We start from the raw sequence: 11,423 nt of genomic DNA, 5'->3' as shown, positions 1-11,423 counted from the left end.
TGATTGGTTGTGAAAAGGTAGGCAAGTGGTCGCCGACTGGTTGCGAAACTATATACATGATATAGGACTGGTCTGAGTGATTTTTGGCCCTTGGCATGAAGTTGCTGCTGCTGCTGCTGCTGCTGCTGCTGCTGCTGCTGCTGCTGTTGTTGTTGTTGTTGTTGTTGTTGTTGTTGTTGTTGTTGTTGTTGTTGTTGTTTTGTTTGTCGGCATATAGTTGCCGACCAATTGCCAACCAAATGAAGACTGGTCGCCGACCATTTGCCAGGTGGTTGTTCATCAGATTTCATGTACATTACAGAAAAACCTTTTTCTAGAGTGTCTGCGTCCACGTGCCTACACATTTGTAATCCTGTGGTAATAATATTGCCGCCGAGCCCCGAATAGAAATCAGCAACCAATTATCAGTCAATTCCTAATGGTCTTCATGAAGTCGTCGACCATTTCCCGACCAGTTGAAGATCATTTATAAACCTTTCTGCGAGTTGTCACCTATTCATCGTCATTTTTGTTTGTTGTTCGCAAAACGATCACAACCGCTCTCTAACCGGTCGTCAAACATGTCAAATGGTTTGCAAATGGCCGGCAACCATTTGGCAACCAGTCGGTATTCGGTCAGCAACCAGTCACCAATAAAAAAAAGAAATGGGGTTTGTTCGCCGCTTGGTTGTCATGGCAGGAAATTTTTGGTTGCTTGGGGTTGGCGTCCAATCTTTGCGTTTGTGTGACCAGGCTCTAAGAACCTTAAAACCCGTTACTGCCTTAACTGGACGTGGTGTGCTAACATTTTCATTTACCATTCACGTTTCACTTTCAACCGATGTAGTGGATCAACAGACGTAGTGAACTTGTCATACATATAACGTGATGCCAGCCTGGCGGCACGAGATCAATAGTCTTGATTTTTTTTCCCCCTCTTGAAAACAGAGCACTATCAGCTGATGGCCTATACAGTAGCAATGATTTCTATTAGTCATGTGCTTGTTTGTGATTGTGGATGACATAATGATTGTACTAAATGCATGCATTAACGACAGCACCAAAGAGTTGATATTGTTTCTGTCAAGTACTGTCAAAGTTGCAGCTGCTGATCTATAGACCCTGATGACATGATGATTGCAGATAGTTTTTACAGTACTCCATAGTTCGTGATACCCCCTGCACTCTTGATGACCGACCGTTCACCTGTTTGAAACATCAAGCACCCACATCGCCCTCCTAGATGTATTTTGGATAATATACAAACGAGTCCATCTCAATACTATAGCACAATTTAGTACCACAACTATAGTATGCGGCGCGCCTGTGATGCTATACGTACCGTGATATACAAATCGTAGAAAGATAGTTATTACAGGACCTCGAGTAAAGCAAATCCGTTTTGACTTGATTTGTCTTTGTATGTATCCCACGCCCAACCTTCAACAATTGACCCTATTTGGTACAGTGGCGTATCTAGGGGGGGGGGGGGGGGCAAGGGGGCACGTGCCCCGGGCGCCACTCCTTGGGGGCGCAAAAAAACGAAAAAAAAAAAACGAAGAAGAAGAAGAAAAAAAGAAAAGAAGAAGAAAAAGAAGAAGAAGAAGAAAAAAAACTCGCCGGGAAGGGGGAGGGAGAATGGTGGGGGGGGGGGGGTAGAAAACCAAATCAAACAAGATAAAAACAAAACATGATGATGACGCGGACAAAATGACAGTGTTTATTGTGTTCACACAAAAATTCTATGTTCTGTGAGCTGAAATACAAAAATTTTCGGCTCGCTCGCTGCGCTCGCTCGCCAAAATTTGTATAAAAAAGAAGGTAAGAACAAAACGTGATGATGACAAAATGGCAGTGTCTATTGTGTTCACACATGTCATTTTATATTTAGCAGGCAAAATGTTTCACGGAGCAGCGGCTGCAATTTCATTCGTTCTGAAGCGATCGCCCATTGGATCAAAAGAGGGCGTCAACCATTGTCAACGGTTTTGAACATACGGGGGGGGGCGCAAAAAAACACCAACAAATCAAACAAGATAAGAACAAAACGTAATGATAATGCGGAAATATACAAATTTCGGCTCACTCGCTCGTACTAATTTAGAGTATTTTTTCAAGTCCTCACTTTGTTGGTATAAATCGTTATCTATAAGGCCGTCACTATATCTTGATTAGAATTGTAAGATTTAATAAGCAAAAAATGACAAGAGATTCATGATTTGTAAGCTGAAATACAAAAATTTTCGGCTCGCTCGCTGCGCTCGCTCGCCAAAATTTGTATAAAAAAGAGAAGAACAAAACGTGACGATGACGCGGACAAAATGATAATATCTATTGTGTTCACTCATGTCATTTTATATTTAGCAGGAAAAATGTTACACGGAGCAGCGACTGCAATTTCATTCGTTCTGAAGCGATCGCCGATTGGATCAAAAGAGGACGCCAACGGTTTCGAACATACGGGGAAGGGGGCGCAAGAAAAAAATCAAAAAAGATAAGAAAAAAACGTAATGATGACGCAGAAATATACAAATTTCGGCTCACTCGCTCGTACTAATTTAGAGTATTTTTTCAAGTCCTCAGTTTGTTGGTATAAATCGTTATCTATAAGGTCGTCACTATAATTGTGAGATTTAATAAGCAAAAAATGACAAGAATTCCATGTTTTGTAAGCTGAAATACAAAAATTTTCGGCTCGCTCGCTGCGCTCGCTCGCCAAAATTTATATAAAAGAATATAAGAACAATACGTGATGATGAAGGGAACATTTACAAATTTCAGCTCACTCGCGCGCACTAATTTAGAATATTTTTTAAAGTCCTCAGTTTTTTGGTATAAATCGATATCTATAAGGCTGTCACTATATCTTGATTAGAATTGTAAGATTTGGTTAGCAAAAAATGACAAGAATTCCATGTTTTGTAAGCTCAAATACAAAAATTTTCGGCTCGCTCGCTGCGCTCGCTCGCCAGAATCTATCAAAATTCATTACATTTAAATCACCCTCAAAAAGATCCCTTTTAAGTGCTTGAAAAAAGCATCATATAGACTTTGTTTAAAGTCCCTACCGGGATGGGGTTGGGGTTGAACACTTTTCAGAAATTAGGGGCGCAATTTTCGTGCTTGCCCCGGGCGCCGTTTTCCCTAGATACGCCATTGGTATAATCAACTACTGTATTGTTTTCTTTCGCCAGCCTTCATATTTGCTTTGCTTTTCAGATAGGGGGTTGCACATGTAATAATAAATTAGTACATGTTAGCCTTCGCCCTTAGTGACATCGTAAAAAAAAAAAAAAAAAAAAAAAAAAAAAAAATCAATTGTTATACCGAGATCCTTTATACAGGAACATTGCTACAATCTGGATATAAAAATGCTTTTAAAGATTGTGTAACTTAAAAAGCTGTTATAAAATTCTCATGTGCTGTGCCAAAGATGTTGATTAAAAAAAAAGAAAAAAGCTGAAATGTGATAGAATTGAAATTGTGTATATCTGCTATTGTTGACTACACCAATGCACCTTTTCATTGAAGAGCTTGTAAAATTGTGTCTTCATATTTCATATTTGGCTAGGTGACGATGTCATGGAAAAAATCTTATAATTTCTGTAATTTCATGGGGACGGAAGGGGCTTAGGGGAAGAAAAATGCAATTATGGTGATGAACTTAATATCAGCAATAAAACAAGGAGATACATAGGCCTACTCTTCATCAATATAATGAGGTAATCCAATGATATGATATAATATTATGACGCATAGACTAATCAGCATAAACGAATAAGCACAGACACTGCTGTAGCTCTTTAAAAAAAAAAATTGGGTTAAAGTTGTGTAAATATTTGTGGCTATCACAATTTAGTAATATAGTGGTTATGGGACGACGTTCTGAAAAGCGTGAACAGCAGTCCTGCGATAGCTCAGTATTGTTAAAAGAATGAAATGAAACTCTACACGATGTGCCATTTTTCTTTCCGTATCATTAATTGCTAAACAGTTTTGAGATGAGAGTATATTAATACATGATTCCGATGTCAGTGGCTGTAATCCCGGATGACATTTCGTGGAAATTGATAGGATTTGCACAGGCCAACTTTTTTTTTTATTGATGGTATGTCATTCAGGTTTGAATGAAAATCATGGAAATGTGTGTGTGTGTGTGTGTGTGTGTGTGTGTGTGTGTGTGTGTGTGTGTGTGTGTTTTATATATAGCAATGATTTGTATCGGTGCAAACTGGCTGAATATATTTCCTTCATTCCATGAAGAGCTGCATTCAATTCTTAGTGTACATAATTGTAATGATTAAGAATAAAGATGTTGATGAGCTTTTAAACTACTGATATTCGCACTGAGATTAAGATCTACTTCTACACAGGGTTTTGGACAGCTTATACTGTGTAACCCGCTGTATAAGCGAAATAGCTTGTAACAAGGCTGAAGTGACTGCATATCATCCGTATATATATTTATTATGTACTACTGACCAGTATTAGTATGAAGAGAAAATTGCGTCATAGATTCGGAATCCCACTTTTATCTTGAATTCTTCTGTACTCATACAAATGACATTAAAATGCAACACTGTTTTGTAACACCGTCCATTAAAGTGCGTGTTAAATTGTATTTCAGATTCCGTTAGATCTGTGAATATCATTTATTAACCTTCCCCTGAATGTCATATTCATTATAATGTCATATTAAGATATTGCATATTTCATACACAATAATGACCCAAACTTTGTCTTCAAAGTATTATAGGAGGAGAAGAGGAAGGGAACAGTGGTTGGATAGAAAAACACTTTAATCGGCAGTCCTAAGATCGAATCCTGCAGATTTAACAGACGGTGTTTTTGCACATAGTGTCCCTCTTTAAAAGATATTCGATGTATTTCTTGCAATCCTCAGCCGACGGAGGTTAGAAGGATGCAGTGCCGTGGCACTGGAAGGATGTAAGGCAGGGCGCCCTCTGGGTACACCTGGGGGAAACTATACTAGTACAGGATAACTATATATTAACTTATCTACATGCAATTTTTATTACTGCTATCATTGTTATACTATCGTTATCACTCATTATCATTATTAAAATCAATATTACATTTTCCAGCATTAAAATTACATTTTGTTTTATTTCATTGATGATCGTTATATTCGTAGAGGTAACTATTCATCGAAATTTCTCCCCTGAAAGCCAAGTTTATAGGGTCGCATTTACACAACTCTGCGATGCAGTCGAACGCAACCTTCTAACATGTCCAAGATAAACCCAGTCCGTTTGCCCCCATGCCTTATCAACATATCATCATTAAATCTACTCCCAAAGGAAAGACAAGAATTAAAGTCGTATAAGAAGTACTTATAGCATTCAAGTCAAATCTCAATTTCAATTAATATCGATTTCCAGCGATCATGTATTGTTACTTCTGATTTGTTATTGTATTTATTAAGTACCAGTGTGTTTTGAAGTTGATATCCATGATGTCCATATTCATCGTTTTTGTTTTATGTATAATATTACTTTATGACTTGAATTTTCATTAAAATCGAGAGTTGATGAGACAAATCGGTTTTTTTTTCCTTTCGTGGGGTGTCATGATTTTCGCATTTTCTAAGAGATATAGTTTACAATAATGATTTTCAACCTAAATTATTTTTATGATTTATATGTGAAAACCAGTTCAAAACATACGGGGCGATAATATCATGGTTTAATTCAAATCACGTATATGTAATATAATATTAGACTGCTACCTATTATTGCTCTTCCATGTTTGAAGATAAAATTAACGTGATATGAATGGACATTGAAATTTGAAATTCTATTTTCATAACTTCCCTCTCGTGGTACCTTGAAGCTGTAAAATTAGCGTCTTCTCTTGAGATATGCGGTACATGTTTGATTGCTGTACCTTATTTTCACAAAGCTTTTATGACACATTCTACATTCACTGTGTCTCGTGACAGCGTGAAAGAATAGACCTTATAGGCCTAAATTTCCGTATTTCTGTGTTTGACGGTGTAAGATACATAGGGCCTACATACATAACTCTGTGTGTGTGCGCGTGTACGTGTGTGTGTACGTGTGTGTGTGTGTGTGTGCGCGCACCTTCCTTCGCCAAGGATCTCACACCGTCACATAAAATAAATGTACCCCCGTATGTTATAATCATAGTCCTTCCCACTAAATTCTTTTCCACTATGTGTAATTTCCTAGAAATTTGCGCTCTATAAACGCGACTTTTGTACTATACTCTGTTTTTACAACAACAACAAAAAAAAATCCCTACCGTGGTACCCCCGCTCGGTCGCTCGCTCCCTCACCGAGGATTTCACACCGTAGCCCCCGTCGAGATTTTGCCCCCCCCCCCCCAAAAAAAAAAAAAACACATAACAAAAATAAGCAAAACAAAACAAAACAAAACAAACAAAACAAGCAAACAAAAGTGTTCCGGCGCGCTTGTGTGTGTGTCTTCAAAATGCTTTGCATGTATTGTTTGTGTTAGCAATCGTGAGGGTGTGTGTTTGTGTATGTGTGCTTTTTTTTTTCTTTTTTTTTTGAGAAGTTGAGAATAGGGGCCTATACATTCTTTAGGGGTGCTGTTGCATATAGTGGATAAGACTCCCGACTCCCGATCGGAGGACCCGAGTTCGAATCCCGCCCAGGCTGGGCTTTAACGTTCTTGAACAAGATGTTTTATCCACTCCCTCTCAACTCAAGTGTAGGCCCTAAAAATGGGTACAGGCAACGCTAGGGTAATGGCAGGACCCTCTGGTAGAGCAGTGACAACACTGAAGAGGCTACCCTGCATGGGTAGCTGCATACAGACCTTATCATTATTAGGCCCTACATTATATTGGCAATGTTATACCTCAACGATTACGCTCCCTATTCCCATCAAAGTAAAGCAGACCATTATTTTTATCTAGAGTTATTCGTGTCTTATATTATATCATATTATATTATATTATATTATATTATATTATATTATATTATATTATATTATATTATATTATATTATATTATATTATATTATATTATATTATATTATGTTTCCACTCTCCGTCGCGGAACCTCATTTCATTCATTGCACATGTAATACGCTTGGACAACCGTTCATAAAGATGGTAATGCTTTCTTCATTTCATAACAATCTTATGATAGCATCCTGGGATGAATATCTACATTTCCTTTGTCCATACAAGAAAAAGATATACAGATTATGTGGTGAATCCATCGCAACATAAATCACCATTAACTATACGAGTACAGTATAGGCCTATGTATTTGAATCACGTCCTCAGCGTCACCATCGCGGGGACCTGTACATAGTTTCCACAAGGCCTTGTAGGCCCTGCTATAGTTACTTGAGCAGATTTGAAATGCGCAGCAGACTGTGACGCTATATTTAGGCCTATAGAGTAAACAAAAAAAAGTGCATGTGGATTGTAAACATTTACTGACTAAGCTGTAACCAATCACAATTTGCTGTCACATTGATCCAAATAATGCTAGGGTTAGGGTTCAATACTCTTGAATGTCATTCAATGCAACACATGCGTTGTTGTCCCTTTGTTGCTGTTGCTGTTTTTGTTTTTATTTAATAAAATAAGATGACTGATGATGTCATCTGTAAGTTTGCAAAGGAAAAGCTTGGCGTAGATCTTGCTCCAGATGAAATTAATCGATCACACAGAGTATCTCCACCTCCACTGAGCAATCCAGATGCAGATCCTGCACGCAAGAAGGGCCCTCGTCCAATCATAGTGAAATTTGTTTCTTATCGAACCAGAGCGATGTTCATTGCTGCCCGCCGTAAGCTGAAGGGGTCGGAGTTCTTTATTAACGAGGATCTCACTAAGAAAAATCAAGCCCTCTTCACTGCCGTCCGAAAAAATCCAAAGGTCATCCGAGCGTGGACCATCGATGGCAGAATCTTTGCGGGTATCAAGAACTCTGAGAATGGCTTGAGTCGCAAACTGATCACATGCGAGGCTGACATTGGAAAATTGTAAAAAATATAGTGATGAACTATTCCAGCACTTCATTTACCTAGTACTGTGTTATTACATGTACTCAGTACTTCACATTTCATTTTCAATACTATTGCCACTCCTACATGTATTTACTGATGGGTTTTGTTCATTTATTAGTTATACAGTGAACTCTCATTATAGATTGCTGTTGTTGAAATATCCAAATAACAAAGTAATTTTCTTGGCCATGGGCTTGGAATGAATATTTTAACGTATTTTATTGTTTCTGCAGCCAAAAGATTTTGATATGTAGGCAAAGAAATGTCACTGGACATTCATAGTGAGGGTCCACTGTATTGCTTTATATGGCGTGTATAAACATGTACAATATTTTTGCTGAATTTTACCTAGTACTGTATTATTAGTACTTCACGTTTCAATACTATTTGCCACTCCTAATATACATGCATGTGTAATCACATTGTACTAATGGGTCTTGTTCATTTATTAGTTAAAGTATAGGGTGGATACATGTACATGTAAGTATTCAATTTCTCCTGGCAGAAAGCCCCCAGGTTTTTATTCATTGCCTCTTTTACCTTTAATGTCTTTGTTCATTGAAGTTTTTGCAAATATCTTGTGTTATTGTGTGTGTATGTGTATGTTCCTCTGTGTGTATGTGTACCTATGAACCTTTTAATGCAAGCGTTTTTATACTGTCTACCTTTCTTGCAGCATTGTGCTGTTTTCATGAGCCTACATGTACATTGTCATGTTTAGATTTTGAAATAACATGAAGGATGTTGCCCAATGACTTTGAACCGGGTGTTCACCTTGACGATGACTTAAATTCCACAGTAAGGGAATGTAATTATGTAAGTTGTGATGACTTTCAGGAAAAGCTTGCATGAAGCAAACCACATGAGAATTTTACTATGCTTCATATAAATGCTAGGAGCCTTGTTAAAAATCATGATAATTTGCAAGTGAAGAGTTTGTTTGCAAAAACCGATAAGTCCATATTTGTCAAATGGAGATATTTGCCATTAAAGGTCAAGAAAAATAAAGAGAATTATAAGAAAATTTTTGCTTCTTTTGACCATAACTTTAAAAAATGTACCTTTTTTATGTAGTGACCAATATATCATTTAAAAGGTATTATTTTGTGCTTTATGACAGAGACCGTACTTCAAAATCTTAAAAAATGGACTTATCGGTTTTTGCAAATAAACTCTTCAAGTGTTGCTTGAGTGTTTACACCATGATTTTTCTTTCATTGGTGTCTCTGAAACTTGGTTTAAGACATCAACTGATGCTAATTTATTCAAGTTACAAGGTTACTCCCTAATCAACATCTGTAGACCTGATAGCATTGGTGGTGGTGTTGCCTTATATATTAAAGACTCCATCGATTATAAGCTACGGTGCGATTTGTCTGGTATAGTAAACCTGGTTATGAGTCAATTTTTATTGAAGTTGATGATAAGGAAAAGCATATTGTAGTTGGGTGTATTTATAGGGCTCCAAGAAGTGATGTTGAATCATTTTGTGATAATTTTGAAGAGCATATGCAAACGTTATCTAGGGAGAACAAGATTGTTTATGTTATGGGTGACTTTTTTCAATATCAATCTGTTAAATTCTGATTATGACGATTGTGTGAAGGGGTTCTTGGATCTTATATATTCACATTATGTTCCCTCTCATCACTAAACCTACTCGCATTACTGACACCTCTGATTGATAACCCTGATTGATAATTTTTTTACAAATTGCATTCAAAATAATGTTGAGAGTGGTCTTGTATTTTCAGACCTATCTGATCATTTGCCTATTTATTGTATAGACAAAGGAAAAGTAAGCATATCAAATGATGAAAGAAGTATAAAAGCAAAGCGCGCAGTCAGTGCTGAGAACATATCTATTTTCAAACAGAAGCTTTTAGAAGTTGACTGGCATGACCTATATAGGTTAACTAGTGTAAATGATTCATACGATTATTTTATTAATGTATTTGGTGATTTGTATGACAAATAATAACGTTCACAGCTTTGTCACTAAAATCCTCTAAGTCATCAGGCTCTGATGATGTAGCTCCTAGGGTTGTCAAAGAGTGTATTCATAGCATTGCTGTCCCATTGTGTGACATTATTATTTGATAAATCTCTGTCGCAAGGAATAGTTCCAGACAAGATGAAAATTGCCAAAGTAGTTCCTGTGTATAAGAAAAGTCATAACAGAAACATTGAATACTACAGACTCATTGCCTTGCTGCCTGTATTTTCTAAATTGTTAGAAAAGATTGTATGCTCAAGAGTAAATAATTATTTATCTGTGGCATTTTGATCCCCGAGCAATTTGGTTTTCGCAAAAATTCTTCTACCAGTATGGGTGTATTGCATTTAACTAACATTATTGCTCATACACTTGATGAAGGGAAATTTTGTCTGGGCATTTTCTTAGATTTGTCCAAGACATTTGACACCATTGACCACCACATTCTTATAAGCAAACTTAAATTTTATGGTATTCGTGGAGTTCCTTTAGACTGGTTCAAAAGCTATCTGCAAAACCGAATGCAGTTTGTGGAAACCGTTGTCAATGGGACCAAATCGCTTTCCACCCACATTGAATGTGGAGTGCCTAAAGGCTCAGTGTTAGGCCCACTATTATTTCTTATCTATATCAATGATATCATCAGTGCTACATCATTGTTTACTTACTCACTGTTTGCTGATGATAAAGTCTCCTGTCCTCCCACAAGGATGTGTGCAGTTTAATATCTTCAGCAAATGATGAAATTGATAAACTTTATCGTTGGTTTTGTTGTAATGAATTATCACTTAATCTTCAGAAGACACAATGTGTTATTTTCAAAACAAGGAATAAGAGGATACCTTTAAACACCCCTTCTCTCATTATTGGTAGACATCAGGTAGCTACAAGCGAAAATGTATTATTCCTTGGTATTACTATCAATGAATTTATGTCATGGAAGCAACACATTCTAAATGTATGTTCCAAAGCTTCTCGGGGTGTTGGTATGATGCATAAGCTAAAATTCATTGTTCCTAAAAGTGTCTTGACTACACTGTATAATAGCATCATAATGCCTCACTTGATGTATTGTAATGTTGCTTGGGGTAATACTTATAACAGCCATCTTCATAAATTCTTGATTGTACAAAAAAAAAAGAGCTATCAGGCAAATAACAAGCTAAGCTCACACTTTACTAGGCCAAGTGCCCCCAGTTCTTACAGCTGCGTTGTTTAACTCTAAACGAGTTAGTGTCTTTTAACTCATTGGCATTCATGTACAAGCTTCACATGTCCAGTTCTCCCTCCTTATTTTTGGATTTGTTTGTCAAAAACTCAGTTGTTCATTCCCATAATACACGTCAGAAAAACCTTCTGCATCTACCTCATGTAGCTACCAGTATTGCCCTAAATTCTTTTTATGTGTCTTGCATAA

This window comes from Diadema setosum, chromosome 4 (assembly GCF_964275005.1).
Source record: "Diadema setosum chromosome 4, eeDiaSeto1, whole genome shotgun sequence".
Lineage (NCBI taxonomy): Eukaryota > Metazoa > Echinodermata > Echinoidea > Diadematoida > Diadematidae > Diadema > Diadema setosum.
This window is presented reverse-complemented; position numbering follows the sequence as displayed.